Source organism: Cherax quadricarinatus, chromosome 21 (assembly GCF_038502225.1).
Source record: "Cherax quadricarinatus isolate ZL_2023a chromosome 21, ASM3850222v1, whole genome shotgun sequence".
Lineage (NCBI taxonomy): Eukaryota > Metazoa > Arthropoda > Malacostraca > Decapoda > Parastacidae > Cherax > Cherax quadricarinatus.
Window position 1 is genome coordinate 22,138,719 of NC_091312.1, and position 26,973 is coordinate 22,165,691.

Here is a 26,973-nt window from a genome sequence, read left to right on the forward strand (position 1 = left end):
GGCCTGAGGTGGACCCAGCATGGTCGACCTGTTCATGTGTTTACACTGGCGATAGTGCCCATGCTTCTGCTAGTGATTATGCTGCTGCTGACGAGAGTACTGCTTCTGCTGATGACGATAGTGCTGCTGCTGCTGCATCTGCTGACGATAGTGTCGTTTCTACTGTCGCAGACGATAGCACCGTTGCTAATAGCGTTGATAGTGCTTCTGCTGCTGCTGCTGCTCATAGTTACTACAGCTTGTCAGTATGAGGTTCCAAGCTCTGGAAGGAACACTTTGGCCCCCGCCCCCCAAGTTACTCAGCGCTCAAAGCCATAAATTATATATATATATATATATATATATATATATATATATATATATATATATATATATATATATATATATATATATATATATATGTGTGTGTGTGTGTGTCGTGCCGAATAGGTAAAACTTGCGATTTTGGCTTAAAGAGCAACGCTGTTCTTGCCGAATAAGTCAAGCGAAAATTTGCGTATGCAATAATTTCGCAAAAATTATTCTGAACCTAACGAAAAAAATATATTAATAAAGATATATGTTAAATATATTAAATTATCGTAAACTTATCTAAAATTTATTTAGTTGGAATAGGCTAAATTAAATTGCGCTTGTTATAATAAGGTCAAGTAAGTTTTCTAAGGTACTTTTGGTACAAAATTATTAATTTTTACATTAACATAAATGAAAGAAATATATCTTCAAACGTATGAGAATTTTTTTTAGAAGACTTAATATGGAAATCTATAGCTCAAGATTGTTCGCAGTGTGTGTAGTTGTGTAGTGAGGAGCTTCCTTGTCAATGTCTTATTTTAATGATGAGTTGGGCGACACGTGCACCCCCTCCCCCCCCCCCCCTTTTCCAAAAATTGTGCAAAACTTTCATCACTCCAACTAGGCGACACGTGCAACACCCTAATTCACATTATTTAAGACTCTGACTCTGACTCTCTCTCTCTCTCTATCTCTCTCTCTCTCTCTCTCTCTCTCTCTCTCTCTCTCTCTCTCTCTCTCTCTCTCTCTCTCTCTCTCTCTCTTTCTTTATAACAATTAGTTTTTGTCGATTTTTCTCGATAATGTGACCTTAAAGGTCGCAGGTGGAGGGACTTTTGGTTCAAGAAATTTGAGGTACCGTCTCCTTTCTTAGATCATACATGATTACTAGATTCTTCATGACCCCTACGGATTTATCGTCTCTTCTTGATTATAATAGCGCAATACTATTTCGGTAACCTACAGAACTATTAAATCGATAGAGTACACACTCCGGGAAAGAAATGAACCCGAAAGTACTCGAGGATTTGAAGGGCCTGAGGGAAATATGATTAGAGCGTACTAGATACTCGGAGGACTTGATTGAGTAGATTAGGGAAGCGTGTTCAAGAGGCGGGAAATGGGTACAAGAGAGCACATGTTTAACACGTAAATGAGTCATTTGAAGGTCAGTAAATATTTCACGTTTAGATTTCATTGTCTCGTTTAGCGTTTATCGTTTGCTGGTGTGTGGCAGGTGTACAACACCTGTCTGCTGATATGTGGCAGGTGTACAACACCTGTCTGCTGGTGTGTGGCAGGTGTACAACACCTGTCTGCTGGTGTGGCAGGTGTACAACACCTGTCTGCTGGTATGTGGCAGGTGTACAACACCTGTCTGCTGGTATGTGGCAGGTGTACAACACCTGTCTGCTGGTATGTGGCAGGTGTACAACACCTGTCTGCTGGTATGTGGCAGGTGTACAACACCTGTCTGCTGGTGTGTGGCAGGTGTACAACACCTGTCTGCTGGTGTGTGGCAGGTGTACAACACATGTCTGCTGGTGTGTGTCAGGTGTACAACACCTGTCTGCTGGTGTGTGGCAGGTGTACAACACCTGTCTGCTGGTGTGTGGCAGGTGTACAACACCTGTCTGCTGGTGTGTGGCAGGTGTACAACACCTGTCTGCTGGTGTGTGGCAGGTGTACAACACCTGTCTGCTGGTGTGTGGCAGGTGTACAACACCTGTCTGCTGGTGTGTGGCAGGTGTACAACACCTGTCTGCTGGTGTGTGGCAGGTGTACAACACCTGTCTGCTGGTGTGTGGCAGGTGTACAACACCTGTCTGCTGGTGTGTGGCAGGTGTACAACACCTGTCTGCTGGTGTGTGGCAGGTGTACAACACCTGTCTGCTGGTGTGTGGCAGGTGTACAACACCTGTCTGCTGGTGTGTGGCAGGTGTACAACACCTGTCTGCTGGTGTGTGGCAGGTGTACAACACCTGTCTGCTGGTGTGTGGCAGGTGTACAACACCTGTCTGCTGGTGTGTGGCAGGTGTACAACACCTGTCTGCTGGTGTGTGGCAGGTGTACAACACCTGTCTGCTGGTGTGTGGCAGGTGTACAACACCTGTCTGCTGGTGTGTGGCAGGTGTACAACACCTGTCTGCTGGTATATGGCAGGTGTACAACACCTGTCTGCTGGTATATGGCAGGTGTACAACACCTGTCTGCTGGTGTGTGGCAGGTGTACAACACCACCGTCTGGTTGGCTACTGGGGTTTAAAGCCTATCGACTACACTAGGGTCATTAAGGCTACAAGTAACCTGATATTCTAATCCCTCAGATGGGGGTCAAAGTAAACTGTTAGCATATATACATCAAGAGAAATACACCTCTGGGTGTGTGTATATATATATCCTGCGAGTAGCTTGTTCGTCCGCTTTCATCTCCCTACAATCCCAGTCGAGTCATTACTCACGGTTCCGTAATCATTGCGTCGAGACAACCTGAATTGGCTTCACTGGTCTGAAGTCTATAGGAGATATCTAAACCACGAGAGCAGAGGTATATTGACCTAACAAGGTAACTTAGCGAATATGAAAATATCATTTATACACTTGACAAGGCAATTAAAACTATTGAGATCAACAGCAGTGGGTTTGTAAATGTTTACCTGGTTGGAGGAAACGTGAGGTTTCGAAGCTTTTGTTGAGCTGCTTCATTCAGGTCGTGTGAGACAACATTTCACTGCCGGCGCTCATTTGAGCGGAGGTTAAGATGGTGTTAAGACGTGTGTGTGACAGTGCTGAGACGTGTGGCGGACATATTTATTACAGGGAAAGTGTAGGTGATACAAATGGATGGAATGAACGCAAAACATAACTTATGTAAATGTATATATGTATTATATATTATGTATGTATTCATTATATATTATGTATAATGTATGCATTATATATTATGTATAATGTTTTACCTTTTGTGATGAATGGTTTCTTGTAAGTCAGGAGGTAAGGTGACCGGATCACTCACTGCTGTCATTGCTCACACTTTATCAGCACGCTTTTAATACAACACAATCATTTTAGGAACAATAAAAAAAGACTACAATGGTACAGTGAAGCCTTCGCTAGTCTCTGTAAGAAAAACATTGGTGACATAACCAAAACACACAATATAATCAGTAGCGGCTCCAGAATTTCTATATTGGAGGACCCCTCAAGGAAGGTTCCTTGATGTTGGTGAGGGGCTCTTGATTTAGGGAATTGGATCTGTGCTCCAGTTCCCCGAATTAAGCCTGAATGCCTTCCACATCCCCCCCCCCAGGCGCTGTATAATCCTCCGGGTTTAGCGCTTCCCCCTTGATTATAATAATAATAATAATCTATATTGGAGGAGCTTAGTGGGAGGGAAGCTGGCTGGAAGGGAAGGGGAGCCAGGGACTTACTTTGAAGCTGCGTTATTTTTATTTTGGGGAGGGAGCAGCGACATCTGATGGAGATTATAAGAGGCTTCAGCCTCCCTTGCTTCTTCCTTGACGCCGCCGCTGAATATAATCAATGTACAGAAATATATATATGGGAAGCTTAAGGGATGACGATGGTAGCATCTAAGACTCACAACCGAAGGACCCAGAGTTCAAGCATCGAGAATAGAGCAGTATGGGGAAGTCTCATTACTCCTCTTGTATGGCCCCAATTCTTAATGTCACCTAACTAGGTACCTGTGTGTTGCTGGCATCCTGGGGGGGATGTGGAGGCTGTTGATAGTACCAGGCTTTGATATGCGTTCTTTATTCCACTGTGCAAAAAAAAGAGAAAGCAAATTAAATAACGGGTTCTTGATCAATGAAATTAAAACTGCCCTTTTCTAATTCCCTACCATTCCCTAGATGCTATATTCCACCTATGGGCTTGGCGCCTCCCTGTGAATATAATAACTTACCCTCAAAGGTACTCGTTTAAAGGACTTCCTTACCTATCCTTGAAAGATTTACAGGTTTACTAAATCTTTAAAGTCGATACCCAGAATTACCCTTAATTACTTAACCAGCATCAGCAAAGTAAACGCGAGTGACTGAAGAATCTTTCAAAGGAGGTTCCTCGACACCGCTGAAGAGCTCTTAATCCAAAGAACTGGAGTTTTTCTCACTTGTACTGAATCTGATTGTCTCCTTCCCTCCCTCCTTACTGGGTCAACTTTAACAACCAGTTACTGGGTCAACTTTAACAACCAGAAGACAAAATTTAAATTCTTGTTAGTACTCTTCTTTCTGGTTGATGTACGTACTCCTACTGAAGGTTTGACAGTAAAGTTGATAGTTGATTGCATGCTTAGTTGGTCTACTAGTTGTACTATATATGGCTACATATGGTTTGTTCTGAGATGGACCTGCCTAGAATGGGCTTGCTGCTGTTCACTTTAATTCCTCTCAATGAACTTAGTCATGAGGAATCGCCTCTAAAAGTGTTTTCCTTGGTTCTAACGTTTATGAAGATGTGTGTTTAGCTGCTGCAATAGTCACCCATGACGCCGCCCACCACCACCCACTACCCATCACCTACCACCCATTACCACCCAACTCAAACGTTGATGTCTCGTGTATGCGCCATGCATAGGTGTGTGTATATCTCAGCTAGGCTGGTACTTGATCCTGCCCCTGGAGCTATAGCTCCAGGGGCAGGATTAGAGATAAAGCTGGACATTCCATATTGCTCCAACTAAATCAGCTTGTTGGTCCTGGACTGTTAATATCATGATCTTGTGCACACCAGATCCTCTGTGAAGGTTCCTTGATGCCGTTAAGGGGCTCTTGATTCAAGGACCTTGTATCAAACATGACTGCCTACTATTCTGAGTAATGAACAGGCAAATATGGAGTCGAATACTGTTGTTACCAGTTTTTTTCTATAACACTGTTATCCTGCATCTTTGAATATATCCTCTGGCTTAATATGTCCTTTACGATTATAACAATTTACATTCTCTCCAATTTTTTCATGCGATTTCACTGAAACTCTCTTCTTGTTATTTATATAGCAAAGCCTTATTTGATTTAATATTCATAAAACATTATTTTGCCAGACCGTTGGAAGCTTTCTTCCCGTCTCTTATGGTAGGAGGCTTTATATTTTTTATAGAAATTACGTAAACCGTTCAATAGTCTCAAAGTTAAAGTGCTTTTCAGGTCATTAAAATAATCATAAAAGTTGTCTACAAAGTTGTAATTTGTAATATTTCAGGCACGTGTTGTCCTCAGTGGTGGCAGAACTGAACTCTCACTTCACACATGTCCTCAGTGGTGGCAGAACTGAACTCTCACTTCACACATGTCCTCAGTGGTGGCAGAACTGAACTCTCACTTCACACATGTCCTCAGTGGTGGCAGAACTGAACTCTCACTTCACACATGTCCTCAGTGGTGGCAGAACTGAACTCACTTCACACATGTTGTCCTCAGCATCATGATAAGGTAAGTAAGTTGCAACGTTTGAGTAAAAGGTTAAGAAAACCGACAAGTTGATAAGAAAACACTTGTGCAACACTTAGGTATCTTTACTGAGGTGATCCAACGGGTGAGTTACGTGAGCGGCGGTGCAAGGAGATTGACAAGCCGGGCTTGTTTCCTAGCAGGCTTGAAAGCTTACTAGTTTCCTAGTATGGTGTCTGTACTGTTGCATTTTATAGATAACTGGCTCAGCGGATTAAAGTTACACTGGTTTACAAGAGTGTAAAACGTGTCTTGTAGCTGTCTCATTGTGTCAGCCAGAGTTACAGCGATCCTTTCTAAGATGTCCTCTTGGTCGATCTATGTTTCTATTGGAATTCCACACCTTAGCGAATATACCGTGGTTAACTAGACCAAACTGAATCATTACATCGCTCGTGCATCATTGGTCTGATATTTAACTTTAGTTCAATTGTAAACACAACCCCTAATGATGCCAGGCTCGTTGTATAAAGTTTGGCTGCGGGTGATCCCTTGACTCACCCCACCATAACATCTCGTAAAAGATCACAATTGGTTCCAGATGACGGATACTGCGGCGGCGGTGTTTCTCCTAGCTACGAGTTATTTGTGAGAGATTAAAAGCAGTGGAGAGGCAATTCTAAGGTGATCAGTCCCTCAGCCTTGATAGGTCGTTGAACAGTTATTAACCATAACCTTGACAAGTGAGCCCTGCTCGCTTGTAAAGGCATCGCTAACTGCTGCACTTTACTTCTAGCTCCCATGAACATGTCTCTAGCCTCATGCCTCTGTTCTAGGCTAAAGGGCTGACCACCTATGAAGGCTGTGTAAATGGAGGTCAGTCAAACCTCGTCGTCATCTGATCAACTGTTGTCAGATCATGCCTCCTCTTCACGATGACGTTGATAAATTAGCCAAAGAAAGTACCTTGAAGGAAATAATATAATATAACTTTGGTATATGTGTGTATATACATTAAAATATTAAGAGAAGTAGATTAATTAGACTGTAACAGGAATGCAGTTAAATCTTGATTAGATCTGTAATTTGCTATGAAAACATTAGCGAATATAAGCACAATTACGGAGCAACTTGCAGTGTGAACAGACTTTTATAGTTGCCAAGCATAGGCATAGTTACAAATATTTCTTACAAACTGGCATACACAAAAACGATGATCAAACTGTATGCAAAGTATACAGCCAGTCTTAAGGTCAATCTCTTGAACACTGTCTGCTTCATTTTTCTACTTACTTAGGAACCGAGATAGTATAAACTGTGTAATATGTTGAAGGCTCTTGTTAATGAAAATAAGATAGCAGACCCTTTAATCAAGTATTCCAAATTTGCTTTCAGCAAAGGATTTATATATCGCAGATATATATATCCAGATGTACAACTGCTTACCCTTATGGAACCTTGTTCTCTGGTCTTTTGTGCATCCATATGCTCCTGTACTACTATCCACAGGATGGATGTAGGGTACACATTAAACTAACCACTTCGGCGGCCAAATCTAAATGAAAAAATAGTGGTGATGTATAACTCATACCTTCCTCACTCCAGCTAAAGAGGTCGTGTGCTAGGATTGATGCTACTGACTCTTAGGTGGGTTTAATGTGTCATACTGATCAGTGTTTGATATTTGCCATCTTATCGTAGAACTCATTCATGTTTGCCAGGATTTCCTTTCTGAAATCTGTTTTTTTTAATAAAAGTTTGTATTTTCCAGGTAGTTTGCACTTTATTATATTCAATATCTTGCAGGTATTCTTGTCATCTCAAAAACCAGGCAGTACTCTTAACTCTTACTTAAGGGTACAGTGTATTGTTTGGTTCCTTTGCTGTTTCCCTTCGTGAGGCTCACTGCTGTGCTGTTCTTTACAGTTTTCCAACTTTGACAGTTCTCCTTTCTCTAGATGAACTAGCTACTACCGTCCATAGGATGGACGTGGATTGTACAGTTATCTAGCCACTACCGTCCACAGGATGGATATGAAGTGCATAGTAAATTAGCCGGTTAGGTGGCAAAATCTAAAAATCTAATCTGATGTGGCCAAGCTCTCTACTGCCCTGAGGCTGATGAAATATTTCCTGACGCCCCAAAAGGTCATTCTGTGGTGTGGTCCAGTTCTCTCCATTGCTCTGAGGCGTGTTGCATTCATGACCTCGTCCTACATTTACTTGTCGTGAATTGTAGCTCGTGCACTTTGTCTTGTTAACGTTTGTCCCTTTACTTCTGGCACTAGTCTTGTTGTAAATCTTTAGACCTTCCTCAACTTTTTTTTTCTTTACCTTGACTATGTGTTGCTGATACTGCGTGTTTTAGGGGCGCCTAGATTTTTTTTTTAATATACGGCCGTCCGTCTCCTACCAAGGTAGGGTGAAGCAAAAAGAAACATTTTGAGTCACTCCATCACTGTTTTGCCATAGACATGCCAATACTACAGTTCATATGCTCCTCCAAACTGCAATATCCCCACCCCTTCTTCAGAGCGCAGGCACTGTATTTTCCACCTCCAGGACTCGGGTCCGGCTAACCGATTTCCCCGAATCCCTTCATGTTACCTTGCTCACACTCAAACAGCACGTAAAGTCATAAAAACCACCTGTCTCCACTCCTATCTAACACACTCGTACAAGGCTGTTGGTTGTTGAAGCCACTCTCATACAAAATCTCCTTTACTCCCTCCAGCATTTCCTAGGACAACCCCTTCCCTGCTTTCCCTCCACTACAGATTTATATTCCCTCCACTACAGATTTATTTTCCCTCCACTACAGATTTATATACCCTCCAAGTCATCCTATTTTGCTCCATTCTCTCTAAATGTCCAAATCACCTCAATAACCCCTCCTCAGCCCTCTAGAAAATCTCCAAGCTACAAATTCGCATAATATTCACACCACACATTGCTCTTAGACACGACATCTCCAATGCCTCCAGTCTCCTCCTCGCTGCAACATTCACAACCCATGTTTCACACCCATGTAATAATGTTGGTACCACTATATTTCTATTCATTCCCTTAACTTCTTTTACATATCATTACAAATTCGTCCACCAACCTTTGCAACTTTTCTTCAGAATCTCGCAAAAGCAGTGTCATAAGCAGAAAGCAATTATGACAACTCCCACTTTATATTAGGTTCTTTATCTTTTAATCCCACACCTCTCCCCAACACCAGAGAATGCACTTCTTTTACAACCCCATCTATAAATATATTAAACAACAATGGTGACATCACAGGTCCCTGTCTAAGGCCTATTTTTACTAGAAAATTATCTCCGTCTCCTACACACCCTAACCTTAGCCTCACTATCATAACTTTTAACTGCTGTCAGTAACCTACCACCTATTCCATATATTTGCAAAATCTGCCACATTGCTTTCCTATCCACCCTGTCATGTCTTTTCTAAATCCATAAATACAACGAAAATTTCCCTACATTTATCTAAATATTGTTCACTTGTATCCTTCATTGTAAATAAACACTTGTTCTACATTCCCCCTACCCTTCCTAAAACCTCCTTGTTCATCTGTGATCCTCCTCTCTTGCTCTTAATTCTTTCAATAACAACTCTACCACACGCCTTGCCAGGTATACCCAACAGGATTATTCCCCTCTATTGCTCAATCTATTACCACATTAAGGGTGTCCCGTAGCTCGATTGCTACCTGGAGGTTACCTGGAGGTTATTCCGGGGATCAACGCCCCCGCGGCCCGGTCCATGACCAGGCCTCCCGATGGATCAGGGCCTGATCAACTAGGCTGTTACTGCTGGCCGCACGCAATCCAACGTACGAGCCACAGCCCGGCTGCTCCGGCACTGACTTTAGGTATCTGTCCAGCTCTCTCTTGAAGGCAGCCAGGGGTTTATTGGCAATTCCCCTAATGCTTGATGGGAGGCTGTTGAACAGTTTTGGGCCCCGGACACTTATGGTGTTTTCCCTTAGTGTACCAATGGCGCCCCTACTTTTTATTGGGGGCATTTTGCATCGCCTGCCCAGTCTTTTACTTTCGTAGGGAGTGATTTCTGTGTGCAGATTTGGGACCATTCCTTCCAAGATTTTCCAAGTGTAGATTATGATATATCTCTCCCTCCTGCGTTCCAACGAGTACAAGTCAAGTGCTTCCAAGCGTTCCCAGTAGTTAAGGTGCTTGACAGAACTTATACGTGCAGTAAAGGATCTCTGTACACTCTCTAGATCTGCGATTTCACCTGCTTTGAATGGAGATGTTAATGTACAGCAGTATTCCAGCCTAGAGAGAACAAGTGATTTGAAAAGGATCATCATGGGCTTGGCATCTCTCGTTTTGAAAGTTCTCATTATCCATCCTATCATTTTCTTTGCACGTGCGATCGTGGCACTGTTGTGATCCTTGAAAGTGAGATCCTCAGACATTACTACTCCCAGGTCCCTTACATTATTTTTCCGCTCTATTGTATGGCCGGAGTCAGTAGTATACTCTGTTCTAGTTATTATTTCCTCCAGTTTTCCATAACGGAGTAGTTGGAATTTGTCCTCATTGAACATCATATTGTTTACCGTTGCCCACTGGAAAACTTTGTTTATATCTTCTTGGAGGTTAACCGCGTCCTCAGCAGATGACAGCCTCATGCAGATCCTAGTATCATCCGCAAAGGATGATATGGTGCTGTGGTGTATATCTCTGTTTATGTCTGATATGAGGATAAGAAATAAGATGGGGGCGAGTACTGTGCCTTGTGGAACAGAGCTCTTCACTATGGCAGCCTCCGATTTAACTCTGTTGACCACTACTCTTTGTGTTCGATTTGTTAGGAAGTTGAAGATCCATCCCCCCACTTTCCCAGTTATTCCTTTAGCACGTATTTTATGGGCTATTACGCCATGATCGCATTTGTCAAATGCTTTTGCAAAGTCTGTGTATATTACATCTGCATTCTGATTTTCTTCCAGTGCATCCAAGGCCATGTCATAGTGATCCAGTAGTTGTGAGAGGCAGGAGCGACCTGCCCTGAACCCATGTTGCCCTGGATTGTGCAGATTTTGGGAATCCAGGTGATTTGCAATCCTGCTTCTTAGCACTCTTTCAAAGATTTTTATGATGTGGGACGTCAGAGCTATTGGTCTATAGTTCTTAGCTAATGCTTTGCTGCCACCTTTATGGAGTGGGGCTATATCCGTTGTTTTAAGTGACTGGAATTTCACCCATGTCCAAGCTCCTCCTCCATAGTGTACTTAGGGCACGCGAGAGGGATTTCTTGCAGTTCTTAATGAAAACAGAGTTCCACGAGTCTGGGCCCGGGGCTGAGTGCATAGGCATGTTGTCAATGGCTTTTTCGAAATCTATCGGAGTTAGGGTAATGTCGGAAATCTGGCATACATTTATGGAGTTTTGAGGCTCATTCATGAAGAAATCATTTGGGTCGTCGATCCTCAGACCGATTAGTGGTTCACTAAACACAGAGTCGTAGTGGGATTTCAATATTTCACTCATTTCCTTGTTGTCGTCTGTGTAAGTCCCATCCTGTCTGAGTAAGGGCCCGATACTAGCACACTCATCTCTCACACTGAGGTCTAGGGGTCGATCCCCGGTACGGGTGGAAAACATTAGGATGTGTTTCTTTAAGGCGCATGCTGTCCCTGTTCACTTGGCTATTATACAGGTACCTGGGTAATAGTTGACTGGTGTGGGTCGCATCCTGGAGACAAAATTGACGTAATTTTCCCGAAGTGGTCTTCATAACAAGGAGCTTTCTTTATAGTAGTATGTCATTGATGTCATCTAGGCCTGTATAGCTTGTACATGTACTTATAAAAATAAAGATTATTATTATTGTTATTATTATGCATGCTCTCTAGCAATCCCTAGGTACCGTCTCCTCTTTCATACATTTTTTGTACAAAAGCTCCAACCAATTCAAATTACATTCCACCTGCTTTTAACATTTCTGTCTTGATCCTATCAATCCCAGCTGCTTTACCCCCTCCTTTCCCCTTCATTCTACCCACAGCCTCTCCCACCTCCTCTCACATCTGGTTCAGTATGCTCGTAGGAAGCGATTAATCTGCAAGGGACATACAACGTCTGGAGAGTGAGAGGCAATCAGGTGTGATACAATGCAGGGGAAGATAGCTGTAATTCCTTGAATCAAGAGCCCGTCGCCCGCATGCGGGTAGTCCCGCTCCCATCCTTGAAGCGTCGTGTCAAGATTCTCAGTATTTCAATATTTGATGTTCTGAATGATATTCATGCGCCTGTTGGGTTAGTATATGTGGGTGATGCTATGTGGTGTATGTGGGTGATATGTGGTGTATGTGGGTGATACTATGTGGTGTATGTGGGTGATACTATGTGGTGTATGTGGGTGATATGTGGTGTATGTGGGTGATACTATGTGGTGTATGTGGGTGATACTATGTGGTGTATGTGGGTGATACTATGTGGTGTATGTGGGTGATACTATGTGGTGTATGTGGGTGATGTTATGTAGTGTATGTGGGTGATGCCATATGGTGTATGTGGGGAATGTTATGTGGTGTATGTGAGGGATGTTATGTGGTATATGTGAGGGATGATATGTGGTGTATGTGCGTGATATGTGGGATGTGGCTTATATGGTGTATGTGGGTGATATGTTTATGTGGGTAATGTTATGTCGTGTATGTGAATGTGATGTATACGGGTGATGTTATATGGGGGTATATAGGTGATGTGTGGTGTATTTGTGGAGTATGTATGGTGTATGATGTGCACGTTGCGTGGTGTATGTGGGTGATGTTATGTGGTATGTGCAAGAGGATGTTATGTAGAGTATCATATGCGGCGTATGCTGATGTAATGTGATGCGACGCATGTTATGCTATGTGGTCCATGCTGGTGATGCTATGCGGTGCTGCACGTTTTGCGTCAACAGTTCGCATAGTTAGGTTAAGCTGAGGTCTTTAGCGTTGCCTAATTGGTCTGCTGTGCGTGCGCGCGTCAGCGCATTCGTTCGTTCGTTTGTAAAAGGCGAATTAGCTTATTTCCAAATTATAACATCAGAGGCGGTGAGAGGAGGAGGAGGAGGTCACTACCAGGTGCTGCTAGCGCTGTAAATATACATTTTAACCAATACTTACCCATAAATCAGCCGTGTACTGTAGTCCAAGGTTGTAACAGCCGTAACTTTCATGAAATCTTCCACTTAAAGAATCCACCACCACCAAAAAAAAAAATACAAGGTTGACAAAAAAACACCACTATGAAATGTGTTCTCCCAAAAAAATAACACGGATATCTTTATGTAAATACAGCATCACTAACAATTAACGGTAACACTCATCCACTGAGATTGTTGCTGCCAGCCGAGCGTCCACTCGCTACGGCCGCCACCACCACACTGAGATCAACACCCCTGGACACTGGCACTGCCACCACCTGCCGTCTGGCACTGTCTGTCAACTCTTTTAAATCTCCCTCTCTCTCTCTCCCTGCCTTTCCTGGTGGTACCTTTAACTAACGCATCTCCCGCGTGTTTTGTTACCTCCCGGCATAAATTTTACGCACTGCGACACTTTAATTACCGTGTAATGATGAGGAAATATAACTTCGATTAAATGGAACCGTGAACCTGTATAGCAACTCTTAACTCTTCGCCCGTTTTCTGTTGTCAATGTAAGGCTTCTTCTGTAGAATTCTTACAAATGTGTAATGTCGTTATTTCAGCACGTTTCTCCCCAAGGATCTTGATTTATACATTGCCAGATAATAAGTGAATATAATACACTAGTGTATGGGTATGTTTCTGTGTGACACTGAAGGTTTGTGCAGCACAGTGTTGAGATATTGAAGGTGTGTCACCCAAACAAGGTTGCCTCTGCCAGATAAATGTTAGCTGGTGTAATACCCTGTTAACACTCCCATGATGTGATGTTAAAACTCGCATGATGTGATGTTAAAACTCGTTAAATACCATCTTATAAACATAATATTTTTTCGAAGTGTTGTAAACATGGCATAACATGAAAGTAACTTTCTGTATCATCCATACATGCATATACATATACGTATGTATGAGTAATACAAAAGATTACACATATATAAAACATTTGTAGACACACACACACACACACACACACACACACACACACACACACACACACACACACTGTAATGTATATTTGTATATGCAGTAAGATACTAAACAGGTGATATCACAATATGCAGAACAACCACTGTGAAAAAATAGTGAAATTCCAAGTGCTTTCGTGATTTCTCACGTTACCAAGAAACTGTGAGAAATGTGAGAAATCACGAAAACTCTTTGAATTTCGCTATTTTTTCACAATGGTTGTTCTGCATATTTGTTTATATTCAGTCATATGTATGATATCGAAGCGTAGTTGACACTTCTTTGAGGAAATTCACATAACAGTGTAAAGAGAAACTGCATAGTTAAATCTCCGTCTTGATTTCTTCAGCGGTAAAGAGTGGAAAATCTTAGTCAGTAAGTGTCGGGGGCCCAAGACTGTTCAACTGCCTCCCAGCATACATAAGGGGGATTACCAATAGACCCCTGGCTGTTTTCAAGGAGGTACTGGACAGGCACCTAAAGTCAACACCTGACCAACCGGGCTGTGGTTCGTACGTCAGTTTGTGTACGGCCAGCAGTAGCAGCCTGGTTGTTCAGACCCTGATCCACCACGAGGCCTGGTCTCAGACCAAGCCGCGGGGGTGCTGACCCCCGAAATCCTCTCCAGATATACTCCAGGCATACAGTGGGCAAGACTAAGGGTCACATGGCGAGGGGAAGGGGCCACTAAACCTAATTTAATGGCGAGTAAAGCGCACAGCATGGACCATTATATATTGACATCATAAAAAACTGACAGTTGAAGGCACAGGTGCAACACCTGGGGATCTTCATGATGGAGACCTCTCGCTTTGTGTGTGTGTACTCACCTATTTGTACTCGCCTATTTGTGGTTGCAGGGGTCGATTCATAGCTCCTGGCCCCGCCTCTTCGCTGATTGCTACTAGGTCCTCTCTCTCCCTGACCCATGAGCTTTATCATACCTCGCCTTAAAACTATGCAAGGTTCCCGCCTCCACTACGTCACTTTCTAGGCTATTCCACGGCCTGACTACTCTATGACTGAAGAAATACTTCCTAGCATCCCTTTGATTCATCTGAGTCTTCAACTTCCAATTGTGACCTCTTGTGTCTGTGTCCCTTCTCTGGAACATCCCGTCTTTGTCCACCTTGCCTATTCCGCGCAGTATTTTATATGTCGTTATCATGTCTCCCCTGACCCTCCTGTCCTCCAGTGTCGTCAGGTCGATTTCCCTCAACCTTTCTTCGTAGGACAATCCCCGTAGCTCTGTGACTAGTCTTGTTGCAAACCTTTGCACTTTCTCTAATTTCTTGACGTGCTTGACCATGTGTGGATTCCAAACTGGTGCTGCATACCAGTATGGGCCTGACGTAAATAGTATACAGAGTTTTGAACGAATCCTTACTGAGGTATCGGAACGCTATCCGTAGGTTTGCCAGGCGCCCGTATGCTGCAGCAGTTATCTGATTGATGTGCGCCTCAGGAGATATGCTCGGTGTTATGCTCACCCCCAGATCTTTTTCCTTGAGTGAGGTTTGCAGTCTTTGGCCATCTAAACTATATTGTGTCTGCGGTCTTCTTTGCCCTTCCCCAATCTTCATGACTTTGCACTTGGCAGGGTTAAACTCAAGGAGCCAGTTGCTTGACCAGGCTTGTAGCCTGTCCAGGTCACTTTGTAGTCCTGCCTGATCCTCATCCGATTTGATTCTTCTCATTAACTTCACATCATCTGCAAACAAGGACACTTCTGAGTCTATCCCTTCCGTTATGTCGTTCACATATACCAAGAACAGCACAGGTCCTAGGACTGACCCCTGTGGAACCTCGCTTGTCACAGGCGCCCACTCTGACACCTCGTCACGTACTCACGTGTGTGTGTGCGCGCGCGCGCTCACCTAGTTGTACTCGCCTAGTTGAGGTTGCAGGGGTCGAGTCCAAGCTCCTGGCCCCCGCCTCTTCACTGGTCGCTAATAGGTCACTCTCCCTGAACCATGAGCTTTATCGTACCTCTGCTTAAAGCTATGTATGGATCCTGCCTCCACTACATCGCTTCCCAAACTATTCCACTTCCTGACTACTCTGTGGCTGAAGAAATACTTCCTAACATCCCTGTGATTCATCTGAGTCTTCAGCTTCCAACTGTGTCCCCTTGTTGCCGTGTCCAGTCTCTGCAACATCCTGTCTTTGTCCACCTTGTCAATTCCTCTCAGTATTTTGTAAGTCGTTATCATGTCCTCCCTATCTCTCCTGTCCTAGAGTGTCATCAGGTTGATTTCCCTTAACCTCTCCTCGTAGAACATACCTCTTAGCTCTGGAACTAGTCTTGTTGCAAACCTTTGCACTTTCTCTAGTTTCTTTACATGCTTGGCTAAGTGTGGGTTCCAAACTGGTGCCGCATACTCCAATATGGGCCTAACGTACACGGTGTACAGGGTCCTGAACGATTCCTTATTAAGATGTCGGAATGCTGTTTTGAGGTTTGCCAGGCGCCCATATGCTGCAGCAGTTATTTGGTTGATGTGCGCTTCAGGAGATGTGCCTGGTGTTATACTCACCCCAAGATCTTTTTCCTTGAGTGAGGTTTGTAGTCTCTGGCCCCCTAGACTGTACTCCGTCTGCGTTCTTCTTTGCCCTTCCCCAATCTTCATGACTTTGCACTTGGTGGGATTGAACTCCAGGAGCCAATTGCTGGACCAGGTCTGCAGCCTGTCCAGATCCCTTTGTAGTTCTGCCTGGTCTTCGATCGAATGAATTATTCTCATCAACTTCGTCATCTGCAAACAGGGACACCTTGGAGTTTATTCCTTCCGTCATGTCGTTCACAAATACCAGAAACAGCACTGGTCCTAGGACTGACCCCTGTGGGACCCCGCTGGTCACAGGTGCCCACTCTGACACCTCGCCACGTACCATTACTCGCTGCTGTCTTCCTGACAAATATTCCCTGATCCATTGTAGTGCCTTCCCTGTTATCCCTGCTTGGTCCTCCAGTTTTTGCACTAATCTCTTGTGTGGTACTGCGTCAAACGCCTTCTTGCAGTCCAAGAAAATGCAATCCACCCACCCCTCTCTCTCTCTTGTCTTACTGCTGTCACCATGTCATAGAACTCCAGTAGGTTTGCGACACAGGATTTCCCGTCCCTGAAACCATATGTGTGTGTGTGTGTGTGTGTGTGTGTGTGTGTGTGTGTGTACTCACCTATTTGTACTCACCTATTTGTGGTTGCAGGGGTCGAGTCTTAGCTCCTGGCCCCGCCTCTTCACCGGTTGCTACTGGGCCCTCTCTCTCCCCGCTCCATGAGCTTTATCAAACCTCGTCTTAAAACTGTGTATGGTTCCTGCCTCCACTACGTCATTTTCTAGGCTATTCCACTGTCTTACAACTCTATGACTGAAGAAATACTTCCTAATATCTCTCTGACTCATTTGTGTCTTCAACTTCCAACTGTGGCCTCTTGTTTCTGTGTCCCCTCCCTGGAACATCCTGTCTTTGTCCACCTTGTCTATTCCACGCAGTATTTTATATGTCGTTATGATGTCTCCCCTGACCCTCCTGTCCTCCAGTGTCGTCAGGCCGATTTCCTTTAATCTTTCTTCATAGGACATTCCCCTTAGCTCTGGAACTAACCTTGTCGCAAACCTTTGTACTTTCTCTAGTTTCTTGACGTGCTTTATCAAGTGCGGGTTCCAAACAGGTGCTGCATACTCCAGTATGGGCCTGACATACACGGTGTACAGTGTCTTGAACGATTCCTTACTAAGGTATCGGAATGCTGTTCTCAGGTTTGCCAGGCGCCCATATGCTGCAGCAGTTATCTGATTGATGTGTGCTTCCGGAGACATGCTCGGTGTTATACTCACCCCAAGATCTTTCTCCTTGAGTGAGGTTTGCAGTCTTTGGCCACCTAGCCTATACTCTGTCTGTGGTCTTCTGTGCCCTTCCCCTATCTTCATGACTTTGCATTTGGCAGGATTAAATTCGAGAAGCCATTTGCTGGACCAGGTGTCCAGTCTGTCCAGGTCTCTTTGAAGTCCTGCCTGGTCCTCATCAGATTTAATTCTCCTCATTAACTTCACATCATCTGCAAACAGGGACACTTCTGAGTCTAACCCTTCCATCATGTCGTTCACATATACCAAAAATAGCACTGGTCCTAGGACCGACCCCTGTGGGACCCCGCTCGTCACAGGTGCCCACTGTGATACATCATTACGTACCATGACTCGTTGTTGCCTCCCTGTCAGGTATTCTGTGTGTGTGTGTGTGTGTGTGTGTGTGTGTGGGTGGCTTCATCATTCCAATATCGAGAATAATGCTGGAGACGGTGGAAGACATGAGGTAGTTTTGAGGTGATCAGTCTCTCAGCCTTGGAAGATGTAACATCGTCTCCAGTGTTATTCTCTGTCTTGGACTGATGAAGCATATGGTTAGCAACACGGCTCTACAATAGATAACCAAATGTTGCAGATGTTTTATTCATCTAGTAGCAAGGGCCAGTAGATGTAAAGTGCTCCTTTGTTCTTATGTTCTTGTCTCTGGTTGTGCGAGAAGTATTTTTTTGTGGCACATCTTAAAATTGCAACAGGTTTCCATTAGAGATGATGGGTCTTCAGGGCGTGTTCTCTGTATTTTTAGCAGGGCATATAATTAAGGTAACATATACATACTTGATACTCTAGAGTCCCAGTATGCCATTGTGTGCCTTAACAACTCCACAGTATCTATTTTTCCTTCGAAGTGTTGAAAGTGTGGTGTTGTTGCACAATGGAATCTTTCATTGCTTTTCATATATATTTGCATCATTTAAAAATTTTTACTCTTTCCTTTATTATTATCAGTTATTTATGACGTTCTAAATTTCTTTATCAGATATTGTTGTGATAATATTTGTGTTCTGATTAAAAATGTGTTTAAGCTTTCATGTAGACCATTGTCAGTGTGGTAATTATCAATGATGCTTTACAATAAGCTTTCGACAGCTCCCTCCCGAGCACCTAAAGCTCTTTAAGTTTATTTTTCAATTGGGTCTTGATAATGGTTCAGGGCGGACCGAAAGATCGCCTAAGTCTTCGTCTCCGAATTGTGGGTTAATACTGAATTGTGGGTAAATACGAAATTGTGGGTTAATACTGAACTGTGGGAAGATATTGAATTGTGGGTTAATTTTAAATTACGGGTTATTGGTGAGTTGTTGGTTAATGGTGAATTGTGGGTTAATAATGAATTGTTGCAGCTACAGTCCTCATTTTTATCCTCTCCATGTAGATTCAAATGACCTGGTGCCCAAAACACAAGACACACAAATTGGAACAACGACTGGCTCTTGCGTAGAGCTCCATCAAGCCATGACTTTACAAAGCTCTACAAGGGGGGGATGAAGCATTGTCCCAATAAAAAGCGTGTTGTGAAGCGCGTCACTTAGAGGTCGACACTGTGTCAGGAGCTGTCAAGGAGAGCCGAGACAAGCTATCATAAAATCTAACAAAACTGTACTCTTTCTTACCTGAAATATATTTAATCTCTCCTAAGTTGTTGTTGACTCTTGCATATATCATTACTACTGTTGTCGGGGGGGGGGGGGGTATTGTGTTTGTGGTCAGTGTTTTTCCCAGGAGTATCTGGTTACTTGAATGGATCAGAAATTGTCTTAATGGAGTAGGATTGAGTATTGTGAGGTTTTTGTTCTGTGGAGTCTGGCATCAGTGAAGGCTGAGTCCTGGGTTGCCCCTGATCAATAGTGTGTGTGTGTGTGTGTGTGTGTGTGTGTGTGTGTGTGTGTGTGTGTGTGTGTGTGTGTGTGTGTACTAAGGTTTGCATGTAAGTAAAATAATGCTGTGTGCATACGGGATGGTCTGGTGTGTGCGTGCACTATTAGTGTGGGTGTATAGGAAGATGCGAGTATGCGTAGGTTACTATGTTCTTGCACAGTGGCTATTGTATGCGCACAAATTTTAATTTGTCCGTACAATGATACTGTCAGCGCGTACATAAACGACAGTGTGCATGTACAGAAATAATGAGGAAGTTTAGTTTGCGTACAGTGATAATGCTTGCTTACACGAAAGTTACTGTACGTTCCGGAAGATTAGTGTGTTTGTACACAAATATTAACAAGTGCGTAGAGAAAGATTAGTGTGTTTGAAGGTTATTCTGTACATGTATATGTGTTGTGTACATAGGGTGCGACGAGTACATTTATGACATTAATGTGTGTGTTTGAAGTCAGTGTGCACATAAAATGAGCAATATGGGAATATCTTAACCGCGATTTACCTGTGACAAAGTATATGGTATTCGCACGCAAGCAGCCCAGCTACCTGGAGGGATTAGACACCTGTGCAACTCTTGGGTATCTTTATTGAGGAAACGTTTCGCCACACAGTGGCTTCATCAGTCCATACAAAGGAGAAACTTGAAGAACAGGAGGAGAATGAGGTAATCAGTCCCTCAGCCTTGAGTCGATGTGGTCAGTCCATCAATCTTGAATAGAATACGGCATATGAGCGGAGAAGCAGCTTATAAACCGTAGACAGGGGAGGTGCAGCAGTCGTAGGTGGTGTCACATTTGTCCAATGTGGAAGTAGGTCGTGCCCAAGGGCACGATTCTATTCAAGATTAATGGACTGACCACATCGACTCAAGGCTGAGGGACTGATTACCTCATTCTCCTCCTGTTCTTCAAGTTTCTCCTTTGTATGGACTGATGAAGCCACTGTGTGGCGAAACGTTTCCTCAATAAAGATACCCAAGAGTTGCACATGTGTCTAATTCAACAACATGTCGGTTCTCTGAACCATTCATCTACATACCTGGAGGGAGTTCAGAGGGGTCAGCGCCCCCGCGGCCCTACCTCAAGGCCTGATCAACCAGGCTGTTATTGCTAGCCGCGCACAGTCCAACGAACGAAATGCAAACCAAGAATTGACTTAAACTATTCAGTGCTCTCTTGAAGACAGCAAGGGATCTATCGGTAATCTCCCTCATGTAAGATGGAATGCTCTTGGAAATTCTTGGGCCCCCTTACACTTGTGTTTTTTCACAGCACTCATGGCACCACCACTGGGGTTCAGTGAACCTTCTGCCGAGATTCATACTCTCGTAGGTAGTGATTTCTGTGTGCAGATTTGGAACCAGTTCCTCTAGGATTTTCCAGGTCTAAATTATGATGCATCTTTTTAGTCTGCATTCCAATGAGTACAGGTCAAGGGACTTCAAACGTTCCCATTAATTAAGATGCTTGACGTTCCGTGATTGTTATCTCTTTATTCTCTTGATCAACAATTGCATCTGCCTTAGAAGGGAGCTGTTAATATACAGCAGTATTCCAGCCTAGATAGAACACGTGTCTTAAATAGGATCATCATTGGCTTGGCATCCCTTGTTCTGAAGGTTCTCGTTATCCAACCCATCACTTTCCTCGTGGTTGTGCCAATTACTCTGTTATGATCTATGACAGTAAGATCCTGGAGTTACCTGGAGTTTACCTGGAGAGAGTTCCGGAGGTCAACGCCCCCGCGGCCCGGTCTGTGACCAGGCCTCCTGGTGGATCAGAGCCTGATCAACCAGGCTGTTACTGCTGGCTGCACGCAAACCAACGTACGAGCCACAGCCCGGCTGGTCAGGAACCGACTTTAGGTGCTTGTCCAGTGCCAGCTTGAAGACTGCCAGGGGTCTGTTGGTAATCCCCCTTATGTATGCTGGGAGGCAGTTGAACAGTCTCGGGCCCCTGACACTTACTGTATGGTCTCTTAACGTGCTAGTGACACCCCTGCTTTTCATTGGGGGGATGTTGCATCGTCTGCCAAGTCTTTTGCTTTCGTAGTGAGTGATTTTCGTGTGCAAGTTCGGTACTAGTCCCTCTAGAATTTTCCAGGTGTATATAATCATGTTCTTCCCGCCTGCGTTCCAGGGAATACAGGTTTAGGAACCTCAAGCGCTCCCAGTAATTGAGGTGTTTTATCTCCGTTATGCGCGCCGTGAATTCACGGTTCTCTGTACATTTTCTAGGTCAGCAATTTCACCTGCCTTGAAAGGTGCTGTTAGTGTGCAGCAATATTCCAGCCTAGATAGAACAAGTGACCTGAAGAGTGTCATCATGAGCTTGGCCTCCCTAGTTTTGAAGGTTCTCATTATCCATCCTGTCATTTTTCTAGCAGATGCGATTGATACAATGTTATGGTCCTTGAAGGCGAGATCCTCCGACATGATCACTCCCAGGTCTTTGACGTTGGTGTTTCGCTCTATTTTGTGGCCAGAATTTGTTTTGTACTCTGATGAAGATTTAATTTCCTCGTGTTTACCATATCTGAGTAATTGAAATTTCTGATCGTTGAACTTCACATTGTTTTCTGCAGCCCACTGAAAGATTTGGTTGATGTCCGCCTGGAGCCTTGCAGTGTCTGCAATGGAAGACACTGTCATACAGATTCGGGTGTCATCTGCAAAGGAAGACACGGTGCTGTGGCTGACATCCTTGTCTATGTCGGCTATGAGGATGAGGAACAAGATGGGAGTGAGTACTGTGCCTTGTGGAACAGAGCTTTTCACCGTAGCTGCCTCGGACTTTACTCTGTTGACGACTACTCTCTGTGTTCTGTTAGTGAGGAAATTATAGATCCATCGACCGACTTTTCCTGTTATTCCTTTAGCACGCATTTTGTGCGCTATTACGCCATGGTCACACTTGTCGAAGGCTTTTGCAAAGTCTGTATATATTACATCTGCATTCTTTTTGTCTTCTAGTGCATTTAGGACCTTGTCGTAGTGATCCAATAGTTGAGACAGACAGGAGCGACCTGTTCTAAACCCATGTTGCCCTGGGTTGTGTAACTGATGGGTTTCTCTTGACATTTTCAATCCTAAGTTCTTCACGTTAGATTTTCACTCTACTGAGTGATGAGAATTAGTTTTACATTCTGTTTTAGCTTTATTCCCCCACAAGATTTTTATAATGGAGTAACTGAAATTTGTCTTCATTGAATATTGTATTGTCCTCTGAGGCCCACTGAAAAACTGTTTATATCTGCTTGGAGGTTTGAAGTGTTCTCATTGTTAATTCTAGGATGATATGGTGTTATGATTTACGTCTGACATAAGGATGAGGGCGAGGACTGTGCCTAAGGAACAGAGCTCTATGGCACTTTCTGACTTAACTGTTTACTATTGCTCTTTGCTTTAGAAATTTACAAAAAAATTATCTGCCCACTTTTCTAGTTATTCCTTTCGCTCGATTTTGTGGGTTGCTGCTTCACAGTGACCGAGTGAGTGATCAACTACAGTCATGTTTGTGGCTCACAGACATGGATAATCAATCTCTCTCTCGCCCCCCCCCTCTCTCTCTCTCTCTCTCTGTTTTTCTCCTTTTCTCTTCTCTTTTTTTTCTTTCTCTTTCCTTTTCTCTTTTTTTCTTTTTCTCTTTCTCTCTCTCTCTCTCTCTCTCTCTCTCTCTCTCTCTCTCTCTCTCTCTCTCTCTCTCTCTCTCTCTCTCTCTCTCTCAGTCTCTCTCTCTCCTCTCTCTCCTCTCTCTCTCTCCTCTCTCTCTCTCCTCTCTCTCTCTCCCCTCTCTCTCTCTCCTCTCTCTCTCCCTCTCTCTCCCCTCTCTCCCTCTCTCTCCCCTCTCCCCCCTCTCCCCTCTCTCCCCTCTCTCTCCCCCCTCTCTCTCTCCCCCCTCTCTCCCCCCTCTCTCTCTCTCTCTCCCCCCTCTCTCTCCCCTCTCTCTCTCTCTCTCCCCTCTCTCTCCCCCCTCTCTCTCCCCCCTCTCTCCCCCCCCTCTCCCCCCTCTCTCTCCCCCTCTCTCTCCCCCCTCTCTCTCCCCTCTCTCTCTCTCTCTCCCCTCTCTCTCCCCCCTCTCTCTCCCCCCTCTCTCTCCCCCCTCTCTCTCCCCCCCTCTCTCTCGCCCCTCTCTCTCTCTCTCTCTCCCCCTCTCTTTTAAAGCAAGGATGTTACATTTTAAAGCCTCCTTATTTTTAAGAAGGGAAGTTACTGATGTTTTAACCAGGTGTCCGCATCTCCTGACACCATGGTCCTCAGCTGCCTGATGCAATCATAAAAATGCTAGGATCTGCTTTACACAGCATTGGAAAGTAAGGAATGTCCACTAGGAATTTTTATTGACCTAAGAAAAGCTTTTGACACAGTAGACCACGACATCCTACTCCACAAACTTGATCACTACGGTATAAGAGGCCATGCGCTTGCTTATTTCAAATCTTACATTACTAATAGGTATCAGTACGTCACCATTAAAGACACAGCATCAGCAACACGGCCACTTGATACTAGAGTTCCGCAGGGAAGTGTCCTTGGTCCCCTGCTCTTCCCCATATACATCAATGACCTTCCAAACGTATCCCAACACCTGAAACCCATTCTCTTTGCTGATGACACGACTTATGTCATCTCTCACCCTAATCTTGCCACCCTCAACACCATTGTGAATGAGGAGCTGATTAAAATATCGACTTGGATGACAGCCAATAAACTTACGCTTAACACTGACAAAACCTACTATATTATGTTTGGTAGCAGAGCAGGAGATGCACAAATTAACATTAAGATTGACAACACTCTAATTACCAGAAATAAAGGGGGAAAATTCCTAGGCTTATACCTTGACAACAACCTGAATTTCAGCACCCATATCCAGCATATAGCCAAAAAAGTATCCAAAACGGTTGGGATCCTCTCCAAGATACGATACTACGTGCCGCAAAATGCCCTTCTCACACTATACCACTCACTTATTTATCCATACCTCACCTATGCTATTTGTGCTTGGGGATCAACTGCAGCAACACACCTAAAGCCAATAATAACCCAACAAAAAGCTGCAGTAAGAATAATCACTAAATCCCATCCCTGGCAACACACCCCCCCACTCTTCATAGATCTAAACTTACTCCCAGTTCAGTACATCCACACTTACTACTGTGCAATCTACATCTACAGGGCCTTAAACTCTAATATCAACCTTGACCTAAAACGCTTTCTTGATAGTTGTGACAGAACCCACAGGCATAACACCAGACACAAACATCTCTACGACATTCCCCGTGTCCGACTAAACCTTTACAAAAATTCAATGTATGTCAAAGGCCCTAAAATCTGGAATACCCTACCTGAGAACTCTAGAACTGCAGACACATTCATCACCTTCAAAACTACCATTAGAAAACATCTTAACTCCCTGATACACCCCGTCAACTAATTACATGAATACCACCTGGTGGTTCACACTTACACTCACTCCTCATTTGACGTAAACAGAAATATTAATCTCAGTCTTAAAATAATGAATCCTGTGATACTCCAATACTGAAACTATGTACTGTGCCAAAACAAAAGCATTCACATTGCTAAACTCACAAACTAGTATTTAGTCACTTAGCCATAATACCAACTTACCTCATGGTGGTCTGGTGGCTAAAGCTCCCGCTTCACACACGGAGGGCCCGGGTTCGATTCCCGGCGGGTGGAAATTCCGACACGTTTCCTTACACCTATTGTCCTGTTCACCTAGCAGCAAATAGGTACCTGGGTGTTAGTCGACTGGTGTGGGTCGCATCCTGGGGGACAAGATTAAGGACCCCAATGGAAATAAGTTAGACAGTCCTCGATGACGCACTGACTTTCTTGGGTTATCCTGGGTGGCTAACCCTCCGGGGTTAAAAATCCGAACAAAATCTTATCTTATCTTATCCGTATGCCCGAAATGCCTAGCCATGCTAAGCGTTCTAGTGGTACACTCTGTAATCACAATTTTACTACATGTAAACCAAACAATAACCAAATTTCTGTAAACTCAGCATTGTAATCCTTATAGAGAATAAACTTTGATTGATCTAACATACGTGTAAATTTTACCTTATTCCTAGTAATGACCCTCGTATTGTAGATAGTCTTAATGACCCTCGTGTAGTAGATAGTCTTTTTAGTATGATAATAAGATGTTATCTTCATTATAGAATAATAAGAAAATATTATAACCTTTATATTATAATAATAAGGTAAAAGGACCCCAATGGAAATAAGTCACTCTGTCTGACTTTTTTGGGTTATCCTACGTTCTCTACACATATGCTGCTATGTATGATAATTCTATGTAACTGTATTTGTGTATACCTGAATAAACTTACTTACTTACTTACTTTCCATGTTTGGAATTCGATATATTTCTTACCTCGTTCCATAGAATATAAAACAGGTGCTTTTACTTGTTAAACCATTGAATTTACAGACTAAGCTGAAAGGCGTTAATCTGCCGCGTCTCAATGCAAAGCCCAGCTCTGAGGTATACTGTCCATCCCTAGGATTGCCATTCACAACAGTCGAGTTACACCCGGGTACTTATTGTACCTAGTTTACATGTAGGTGAGGTACAGCAGGTGCGAGGAGACTTGCCTATACATCTCAACTTCTCGGAAATTAGCCCGGGTCCTTCACTTGTGAGCCAAACATGCTTCCATTTGGGGCGATCGCCATAATTCTGAGGGGGTTTATTGTGATCAATCAAGACACTTGTACATTTTCCCACTCGGATATTTTATCTGTGCTTGCTGGAGTTCTTTCAGTGCCTACGATTTATGTTTACTGAATTTGTCTTCTGGATCTGTTGTGTGACATCAATATACCTGGAGAGGGTTTCATGGGGATCAACACCCCCGTGGCCCGGTCTGAAACCAGTGGTAGTAAGCTTGGCTCGAAATACCTATAAACTCTGGCTCAGTTCCGGGGCTGGCCGGGAAGTATGAGAATCTCCTCTTAACTAGCTGCCCGCTGACCTAGCAGCAAATAGATACAAAGGACTGTTGTGGGTCACATCCTCGGGTAAAACTCCATTGCTGGGTTTATCCTCGGTGATTGTCCTAGGCCAAGGTATTGGAAACGTCTCTTAATATCCATGCTGATATGCAAGACTGACTTAGTAACATAATGTAACACATAATGATGCTGTCTGGGTTTATGTTACCCATTTTAACTAGTCACTGGCCTGTGATTTATGATGTTCACCTCCCGTGGGGTAAGCCTCGCCCGTTCTGTGACAGATTACCCTTTTATTTTCAATATCTCGTTTTCTTATATAAAGTCTTACAGAAAACAAAACTTGTTTGGGGTAAACTTAGACCCAATATGCAACTTTCC

At 43.7% G+C, this 26,973-nt stretch overlaps 1 long non-coding RNA gene across 2 annotated transcripts in view; it reads left to right on the top strand.

Annotated features, from left to right (window-relative positions):
• LOC128689119 (uncharacterized) overlaps positions 1-26,973 on the top strand; it is a 244,965-nt gene that overhangs the window by 150,079 nt on the left and 67,913 nt on the right. For both annotated transcript variants that reach the window (XR_008407118.2, XR_011392275.1), the window contains one exon: positions 5,521-5,750. This is a non-coding gene — a long non-coding RNA (uncharacterized lncRNA). The remainder of the gene's footprint in view (positions 1-5,520; positions 5,751-26,973) is intronic.